At 49.6% G+C, this 10305-nt stretch overlaps 1 non-coding gene across 1 annotated transcript; it reads left to right on the top strand.

Annotated features, from left to right (window-relative positions):
• Positions 1-2927: 2927 nt before the first annotated feature.
• LOC119471185 lies at positions 2928-3091 on the top strand. Its single transcript, XR_005200216.1, has one exon. It is a non-coding gene; the product is annotated as a U1 spliceosomal RNA (small nuclear RNA).
• The last annotated feature ends 7214 nt before the right edge of the window (positions 3092-10305 follow it).

The following is a 10305-nucleotide window of genomic DNA, read 5'->3' on the forward strand; positions in this document are numbered from 1 at the left end:
CTATCTCTCCCCAACTCCCCACCCCCCTGTTTTTAATTCTTATTTAATATTATTTTATTTTTGTTATTTGTTAACGACTGCTTTTTTCATTTTTTTTGTTGTAGTAAAATATGCATAATAAAACATTTACCATCGCAACCCTTTTTAAGCCTATCACAATGTGCAAGCCTCACCACCGGCCAACTCCCTAACTCTTTTCGTCTTGCGAAGTGGAAACTCCATACTGTTAAGCACTAACTCCCCCAGCCCCCTCCCCAGCCCCAGCCCCACCATTGTCCCTCTGTCTCTATGGTTTCGACCACTCCGGGTACCTCCTATAAGGGGGCTGTACAGTATTTGTGTTTTTGTGGCTGGGTTACTTCATGGGACATGGTGTCTCCAAGGTCCGTCCGTGTTGCAGCAGATTGCAGGTGTCCTTCTTTTTTGAAGGCTGACTCATCTTCCCTTTTCCGGGTGGGCGACCTCTCACGTATCCACTCCTTCATCTATAGACGGCTTGGGTTGCTTCTGTGTTTTAGATATTGTGAATAATGTTGTTATAAACATGAGTGTGCAGAATCTCTTTGCCTGCCTGCTTTTAATACTTTGGGGTATATTTAAAGCAGCAGTGGAATTGCTGGATCTTATAGATATTCTATTTGTAATTTTTTGAGGTATACCTATTGTATTAGTCAGGGTTCTCTAGAGGGACAGAACTAGCAGGATAGATGGATAAAGGAGAGTTTATTAAGGAGTATTAGTTCACACAATCTCAAGGTCCCGCAATAGGCCATCTCAAGCTGAGGGGCGAGGAAGCCAGCCCAAATCCCAAAGCTGAAGAACTTGGAGTCTGATGTTCAAGGGCAGGAAGCATCCAGCATGGGAGAAAGACGGAGGCTGGGAGGCAAGGCCAGTCTAGTCTTTTCATGTGCTTTTTTTTTTCTGCCTGCTTTATATTCTGGCCGCACTGGCAGCTGATTAGATGGTTCCCACCCAGTTTAAGGGTGGCCGTGCTGTTCCCAACCCCCTGACTCAAATGTGAGTCTCTTGGCAACAGCCTCACCGACACACCCAGGAATGCTACTTTGCATCCTTGAATCCAATCAGGCTGACACTCAGTACTGACCCTCACACCTATGTTGTCCACAGCAGCTGCACCATTGTCGTTCCCACCAACAGCGTACAAGGGGCCCAATTTCTCCACATCCTCCCCAGCACTTATTTTCTGTGGTTTTTTTTTTTTTTTTGATAGTACACCTTAATGAATGAGCTGGTCTCTCATTATAGTTTTGATATGCATTTCCCTAATGTCAATGACTTTTAACTTCTATTTTTATTATTATTATTTTTAATTTTTTTCTTTTGTAGAGACAGGGTTTCACCACGTTGCCCAGGCTGGTCTCAAGCTCCTGGGCTCAAGAGATCCTCCTTCCTCGGCCTCTCAAAGTGCTGGGATAACAGGCATGGATCACCATGCCTCTGGCTTCTAATATTTTTCTATAACTTCACTTTGATGAGCCACACAGATCCCTCTTCTGGGAAGGACCTGTCACCTCAGCTGCTTGGGGTGCCTTCAACTCTGAGTCCCTTCAGAGACTGTTCAGCTGCAAAAAGCCACCCAGTCCAAAGCCGGGACTCTTCCTGCGCAGCTGCGTCCAATGATAGCTCAATATGGGGGTCATCTCTGCCCGAGTCAGGAAGGGCTTACGGGACCACGCTAGCTCGGTGGCTCCTGTGGGATCTTTGGGGCTATCACTGGGTCTGCGTGGACGTTTGCCTTCTCCCTCGTCCGATCCTGCCTCTCTCTCTTCCTTCCACCGATGCCAAGGCGAGCCCCTGGTAAACTTCCCGTGGGGCGTCCCTGAGAACCCAACAGGCAAGGCTCACTCGATGTAGAATGGAGACTGGAGACGGATGCTTTGGCACTGAGTCAGCTTCATGGGTGGGAAGATGTCCGTTTTCATTTGCATCTCTTTGTTAACTGTCGAGATTGAACTTTTTTTTTTTTACAAGCATTGACCGAATGACTTCCTTTGTGGACTGCCTTTGCGAATGACTTCCTCTGCCTGCTTTTCTACTGACGTGTTTGTCTTTTGCTTATTGCTAAGAGTGCACATAGATATTACCGTCATAAAGATATCATCTTTGCTTTTCGGATATGGTTTACAAAATGTTCTCACACCCCCCCGTCTCTGTGTGCCTGTTACTTTTGTGGTTCTGGGCACAGGCGTAGCCACTCTGCCGCACCGCTTCCTAACGCTAACTTTGGGTGCGTTTCTTCACCTACCAGAGGCTTCGTAGTACCTTGGAGGTTTGTTGTGGAAATTAGATGAGTTAATAAAGTGCTTATAACAGGGCCTGGAATACAGTGAGTATCAGGTCATTATTTGCTATTTTTATTAGTGTCCATATTATTTTTTCTTTCTTTAGAGATGCAGTTTTGCTCTTGTTGCCCTGGCTGGAGTGCACTGGTGCCATCTCGACTCACCACAACCTCCGCCTCCTGGGTTCAAGCTATTCTCCTGCCTCAGCCTCCTGAGTAGCTGGGATTACAGGTATGCCCCACCAGGTCTGGCTAATTTTGTATTTTTAGTAGAGACGGGGTTTCTCCATGTTGGTCAGGCTGGTCTTGAACTCCCGACCTCAGGTGATCTGCCCGCCTCAGCTTCCTAAAGTGCTGGCATTACAGGCGTGAGACACCATGTCCGGTCCATATTATTTTTTCTTATCGGCCATATATATAGTATTATATTTTATGTAGTTAAAGCTATCTTTTGTGGTTTTTGTCTTTGGAGTGATATGTAGAAAGAGCTTATTTTTATTTTATTTTTGTAGAGACAGGCTGGTCTCAAACTCTAGGACTCAAGTGAGCCTCCTGCCTGAGCCTCCCGAAGCGTTGGGATTACAGGCGTGAGCCACCGTGGCCAGCCAGCTTCTTTATTGTAAGATCATATACCTGGCAGGGCAGATACCATGATCACAAAGGTGGTTTTCCCAGGGCGAGGCTTATCCGTCGCACTCGGGATGTGCTGACCCCTGCGATTCCCCCAAATGTGGGAAACTCGACTGCATAATTTGTGGTAGTGGGGGACTGCATTCGCGCTTTCCCCTGGTTATTAAAAAAAAAAAAAGATCACATAAGTATTTACCTCCGTCTTCTTTTTAGTACCTTTATTACCGGTAGAAGGTGTCCAGGTTCTTGATGTGTTGAACAAAGAAGTGGACAAAACGCACAAGCAAAGCAGGGAAGGAATGAAGAGATTTATGGAAAATGAAAGCACACTCCACAGTATGGGAGCGGGCCTGAGCATAGGGGCTCAAGGCCCCGTGACAGAAGTTTTGGGGATATAAATACCCCTAGAGGATCCCATTGGTTACTTGGGGTATGCTTGATGTAAATGGAGAGGATGAAGTAAAGTCACAAAGTCATTTAAGGCGTATGCCCTGAGGAGAGGATGTTTCCTGTGGTAGCTGACGTGTGAATCGGCCTTCTGTTCCCTGCCTCCAGACTCTATTTTCCTGCCTCGAAAACTTCAGGGTTTCATCAAAAAAATAACGTATACATATTATATATATATGATATATATATATCTCCATATATATCTATAAGGTTGGTACATATGGTGCATTTGTCACCATTACCGCACTGTTATTGACACCTTAAGTCCACACGTTATTCAGATCCCCTTAGTTTTTCCCTAATGTCCTCTCCCTGCTCCATGATTTCACTCAGGATCCCACATGCCATTCAGGTGACATGCCTCCATAGGCTTCTCTCAAGATGACAGTTTGAACGTGACGGTTTTGTGGATAAGTGGCAGAACGCTCCATATTTATATTTATGGAGAGAGGGAGAGAGAGAGAGCCACAGAAAGAAAGAAACAGGGTCAGGGTTTAGCTCTGTCACCCAGGCTGGAGTGCAGTGGTGTGATCTCAGCTCACCGCAACCTCCACCTCCCAGGCTCAAGTGGTCCTCCCACCTCAGCCTCCCAAGTAGCTGGGACAACAGGTGCACGCCAGCATGCCTGGCTAATGATTATTTATTTATTTTTCGGTAGAGACAGGGTTTTATCATGTTGCCTAGGCTGGTCCCAAATTCCTGGGCTCAAGCCATCCACCGGCCTCAGCCTCTCAAGGTGCTGGGACTAGAGGCATGAGCCACTGCGCGTGGCCTAAAAATATGTATGTTTGGATCTTACATCCATCTGGAATTCAGAATGTATTTTGGTGTGAATTTTAGTAGATACAGGTTTCTTGAGTATCCACCATTCCTTTTTGGCCCCAATTGGCCCCCTCTTTTTTTTTTTTTTAAATTGATACTTTTAAATAAGCCTTTTCTTTTAGGACAGCTTTGCAGCCACAGAATTATTGTGAAGCGAGTACAGAGGGTTCCTGTGCACCTCACGTGATTTCTCTTATTATGAAGATCTTACAACATATGGTGCATTTGTCACCATTGCGGCACCGTTATTGACACCTCAAGTCCACACTTCATTCAGATCCACTAGCTTATCCCTAACGTTCTCTTCCTGTTCTACGACTCCACTCAGACCCCACGTGACATTCAGGCGACAGGCCTCCTTAGGCTTCTCTCGATGGTGACAGTTGTAACGTGACAGTTTTGAGGATAAGTGGCCGAGTGCTTTGTAAGACGTCCCGCAGGGGGGGATTTGCCTGATGTTCTCACGGTTAGATGGGGGTTATAGGAGGCCAAGGGTCTGTCCATCAATGCCACTTATCCCTGTTGATGCTGGCCGTGACCACCTACGGAGATCATGTGTATCGGGTTTCCCCAGACAAAACAAAAAAACGAGGAGGTCCTCCCCCTGCCCCACCCCACCATGCTGTCCTCTCAGGACGCCTCTGTCAGTGCAGCGCAGCCTCCAGGAGCCGGGAGTTCTGCTGCACCTCCTTGAGGGAGGTGTTTCTCCGTACATTAGGTGGGATTCTTCTGCGGAGGTTCACCTCTTCTCCCCTCTTCCGCTGTTCACCCAGTCATTTATCTGTATCCCTACAGACCCGTGGACATTCGCTCTCTGCTTTGGGTCATAACCCAGTACTGTTGCTTATTTTGTGGCTCCAATTGTCCCAGCCTTGGCCATCAGGAGCTCTGTCAGGGGCCTGCTGGGTCCTTTGTCATCACTGTGGGTTCTTCTGAGCTGCCAGTTTCATGGGCAGCCCCTGCAATCCACTGTGTCCTATGTCCCGTTGTCCTTGTGTCCTGTGTCCATTGTCACTCTGTCTTATGTCCTGTCATCCCTGTGTCCTGTTGTCACTATGTCCTGTCCTGTTATCAGTGTCCTGTTGTCACTGTATCCTGTCCTGTTGTCACTGTGTCCTGTTGTCACTGTGTCCTGTTGCCACCGTGTCCTGTCCTGTTATCACTGTGTCCTGTCCTGTTGTCACTGTGTCCTGTCCTGTTATCACTGTGTCCTGTCCTGTTATCACTGTATCGTGTCCTGTTATCACTGTGTCCTGTCCTGTTATCACTGTGTCCTGTCCTGTTATCACTGTGTCCTGTTGTCACTGTGTCCTGTTATTACTGTGCCCTGTGTCCATTGTCACTGTGTCTTGTGTCCTGTCATCCCTGTGTCCTCTTATCACTGTGTTCAGTTGTCACTGTGTCCTGTTGTCCTGTTATCACTGTCCCATCCTGTTGTCACTGTGTCCTGTCCTGTTATCACTGTGTCCTGTTATCACTGTGTCCTGTCCTTTTATCACTGTGTCCTGTTGTCACTGTGTCCTGTTGTCCTGTTATCACTGTCCCATCCTGTTGTCACTGTGTCCTGTTGTCACTGTGTCCTGTCCTGTTGTCACTGTGTCCTGTTGTCACTGTGTCCTGTTATCACTGTGTCCTGTCCTTTTATCACTGTGTCCTGTTGTCACTGTGTCCTGTGTCCCACTGTCACTGTGTTTTATGTCCTGTTATCATTGTGTCCTGTTGTCACTGTGTCCTGTCCTGTTGTCACTGTGCCCTGTTGTCAATGTGTCCCGTTGTCACAGTTTTGTGTCCCGTTGTCACTGTATCCTGTGTCCCATTGTCACTGTGTTTTGTGTCCCATTGTTGCTGTGTCCTGTGTCCTGTTGTCACTGTGTCCTGTCTTGTTGTCACTGTGTCCCATTGTCACTGTGTCCTGTGTCCCATTGTCACTGTGTTTTGTGTCCTGTTGTCACTGTGTCCTGTTGTCACTGTGTCCTGTGTCCCATTGTCACTGTGTCCTTTGTCCTATTGTCTCTGTGTCCTGTGTCCAGTTGTCACTGTGTCCCATTGTCACTGTGTCCTGTTGTCACTGTGTCCTGTGTCTTGTTGTCACTGTGTCCTATTTTCGCTGTGTCCCATTGTCACTGTATCCTTTTGCCACTCTGGCCTGTGTAAGCTGCTGCCTGGCCTCTGTGAGTCTCTCAATACCTTAGCCTTGAGCTTCTCGAGGGAGTGCTTCCTGTCTGTGGAAGTTTCTGAGGGGACAGGCACACACCTGAAGAGTCACTCCAGAACAGAACCAGGGAGGAGAGGGCTGCTGGGAGAGGCATTCGTAGAAACAGAGAGAGATGGGACTTGAAACCTCCCGGAGACTGCTGTGCCTAGATCTATGTTTGGACTATTCAGTTGTTAAGCTAAGAGCCTCCTCTCTCCTCCCATCCCCCTCCCCTTTCCTCCCATCCACCTGCCCTCTCCTCCCTCCTCTCCTCCTCCCCTCCTCTCCTCCTTCCTCTCCCCTCCCCACCCCTTCCTCTTTCTTTCCCTCTCCTCCCTTTTCCTCTATTCTCCTTTTTTTTTTGAGACAGGGTCTCACTGCCACCCAGGCTGGAGCACAGTGGCACTATCTTGGTTCTAGCCTCAACCTCCCAGGCTCAATCAATCCTCCCACTTCAGCCTCCTGAGTCGCTGAGACCGCAGGCATGTGCCAGCACATCAAGCTATTTTTCGGTATTTTTTTGTACAGACAGGGATTTTACCATATTGCCAAGGCTGGTCTCAAACTCCCAAGGCCAAGGGATCTGCCCACCTTGGCCTCCCAGAGTGCTGGGATTAGAGGTGTGAGCTACCATGCCTGGCTAGAAATTTTCCCGTGATTAAAGTGGTTTAATTTGGGCTTATGTCATTTGCAACCAAATGACTTAATAGATAAAGCTCTGGGTGGCATTTTCTTCTGCTCAGGTTGCCATAAGAAGTGCCACAGACTGGATGGCTTAAAGAGCAGAAATTTGTTTCTCACGGTTCTGGAGGCTGGAAGTCCACAGCAAGGTGCCCATGAGGCTGGTTTCCGGGGAGGCCTCTCCCCCTGGCCTGTGGGTAGGACACCTTCTCACGGTGTCATTGCATGGCCTCCACACTTAGAGAGGGGGCGGTCTCTGGTGTCTCTCCTCTCCTTATAAGGACACCAACCCTATCGGGGTGAGTCCCCACCCCATGGCCTCATAACCTTAGTTACCTCCCTAGTGGTCCTGTCTTCAGCTGTGGTCGCATTGGAGGACAGGGCTTCAGCATGGGAATTTCTTGGGGACCGTTCAGTCTGTAACAGATTGAATCATGTCTGCCAAAATCCACGTGTTGAATCCTAACTCCCAGCATCTCAGAATGTGAACTTTGGGAGCAGGGTCATTTAGATGTGTTTAAGTGAAGATGTGGTCGTTAGGGGGGGTCCTAGGCCACCTGACATGTGTCTTTATCCAAAAGGGGACATCATTTGGACACAGACACGCACACAGGGAGAGGGCCACGTGTGGTCTGGAGCTCTGCTGCCCCGAGCCAGGAAGCCAGCAGCCGCTCTGAGGGAGGCCAGGAGCAGTCCTCCCTAGCGCCCGAGGGAGCAGGGCCCCGCCTGCACCATGCTCTCAGACTTCTGGCCTCCAGAACTGCGAAGGGGTCGTGTCCAGTCCAATCCATGATATTAGTCAGCCAGGGCTGCTCTAACGACGCATTCATTGGGTGTCTAGGGATCTGCCCTGGCAGTGCCCATGGTCTAAAAAGGAAGTCAGACAAGTAAAGACAGCAGGTCGTGAGATAATTACAGCCCGGCACTGTCTGGGGCAGACACTTCCCTTCACAAGCCCCCGTCCTGCAGCCAGCAGGGGCGCCTTTTGCTTGTTGGCACAGAGACTCCTTGCAGGCCAACCAAAGAGGGGGCACAGGGTGGGCATTCTGGGAGCTCAGGGTGGTTCCACTGAGGAGTGAACACTAAGCTAGGTATTAGCTAAACTCTCCTGTTGAGATGCTGCCCAGGTGGTATCAGGCAGCAGGGGGCTCCAACATGGGAATTTAGGCAGGCGCAGCGGTGGGAGAGCCCAGAGGTGCGGAGATGGGTCAGGGGCCCCGGAGAGTGCAAGGGAGAAACACACCTAGGCATGAGCAGAGGCAGCCGTGGTGGGAACGAGAGGTTGACATGGGTGCCAGAAGAGTGGAGAGCTGGTGTCCTGCAGGGGTGCCTGGGGCAGGAAGCTACCCCCCGGCAGGCCTGCTGAGGGGCTGGGATGGGTAAGGTTAGTGTCCGCGTCAGCGGTTCCACTGCAGTCTGTGTCAATTCAAAATTCTGTGCCCGCAGAAGAGAGCGAGCCTCAGAATCTTCAACACTGCAGCCATCTGGCATTCCCTGGTTGCCATCCTGACTTGGGGTGTGGCAGGCAGGGGCATTGCTCAGGCCCAGCGGACAGACCTCAATGAGTTCTCACCAGCGTGACTGTCCACATTGCCTCCCACGGCCCCTCACTGGCCACGTCCTGTTCCATACTCATATCCCTGACCCCAGGATATGGTTTGGATCTGTGTCTCTGCCCAAATCTCATGTGGAGTTGCAATCCCCAGTGCTGGAGATAGGCCTGGTGGGGGGCAGCTTTGCCAGGCCTTGAGGTCACCACCTGGTCAGCCATGTGACTTATTCATCCCCAAGGCGGCTCTTGGCTTGGCATGGGGTAAATGTCCACAGGTCCCAGATGAGCGAAGAGCCGAGGCTGGAGTGGAGCTGCCCCTGCAGAGAGCCGGGTGCCAGAGTGCAGTCGGTTCTCACACTGCGGTACAGAAATGCCCAGCCTGGGTAACTGGTAAAGAAAGGAGGTGTCATTGGCTCGTGGTTCCCAGGCTGAACAGACAGCATGGCAGCTTCTGCCTCTGGGGACCCCCCAGGGAGCTTTGACTTATGGGGGAAGGCGAAGCGGGAGCACCAAGGAGGTGCCGTTAAACCATGAGACACCGCCCCATGATCCAACCGCCTCCCACCGTGCCCCATCTCCAGCACTGGGGTTTGCAACTGCAGTATTCCCAGCTCTCTCCAGGCCTTCCCAGACCAACCCTTGAAGACCTGGAAGACAGAGAAATAGAAGCCCCGAAGCTTCCACTCACCTCCCTGCAATACCTGGGCCGCCGGCCTCCCTCCGTAGCATCACACACGTTTAACTCATCAACCCAAGAGTGACATCAAGATCCTCTTCACCGCTTGTGCATGCCTGAGGGGAGGGCACATACAACTCAGAAGATCCAAGCACTGGCACCGAAGGCTCAGAATCCTCTGGACCAGCTCCGCCCAACAGGAATGTCACGTGAGCCGCAAGTGCGAACCACATAGGTGATTTAAAAATTCTTAGTGACCACATTTCAAAAGTTAAATGAAAAAGGTGACATTGATTTCAGCAATATATTTAATGTCGTCCAAAATATGCTCAAAACATTATCATCTCAAAATGCCATCAAAATAAAACTTAATATTGTGCCTTCATCCTTTTTTCCTACTAAATCTTTTTTTTTTTAAACATTGAGAACAGAGGCTCACTCTGTAACCCAGGCTGGAGCGCAGTGGCACGATCATAGCTCACTGAAGCCTCCACCTCACACGCTCAAGGTATCCTACCACCTCAGCCTCCTCAGTAGCTGGGACTACAGGTGCCAGCACCATGCCTGGTTAATTTTAAAAAATTTTCTGTAGAGACAAGGTCTCGCTATGTTTATTTTATTTTTTTATTAAAAAAAATATTTTTATTGCATTTTAGGTTTTGGGGTACATGTGAAGAACATGCAAGATTGTTGCGTAGGTACACACATGGCAGTGTGATTTGCTACCTTCCTCCCCTTCACCTATATCTGGCATTTCTCCCCTTGCTATCTCTCCCCAACTCCCCACCCCCCGCTGGCCCTCCCCTATTTCCCCCCAACAGACCCCAGTGTGTGATGCTCCCCTCCCTGTGTCCATGTGTTCTCATTGTTCAACACCCGCCTATGAGTAAGAACATGTGGTGTTTGATTTTCTGTTCTTGTGTCAGTTTGCTGAGAATGATGGTTTCCAGGTTCATCTATGTCCCTACAAAGAACACGAACTCATCGTTTTTGATGGCTGC

Source organism: Cebus imitator, unplaced genomic scaffold, assembly GCF_001604975.1.
Source record: "Cebus imitator isolate Cc_AM_T3 unplaced genomic scaffold, Cebus_imitator-1.0 Scaffold52, whole genome shotgun sequence".
Taxonomy (NCBI): domain Eukaryota; kingdom Metazoa; phylum Chordata; class Mammalia; order Primates; family Cebidae; genus Cebus; species Cebus imitator.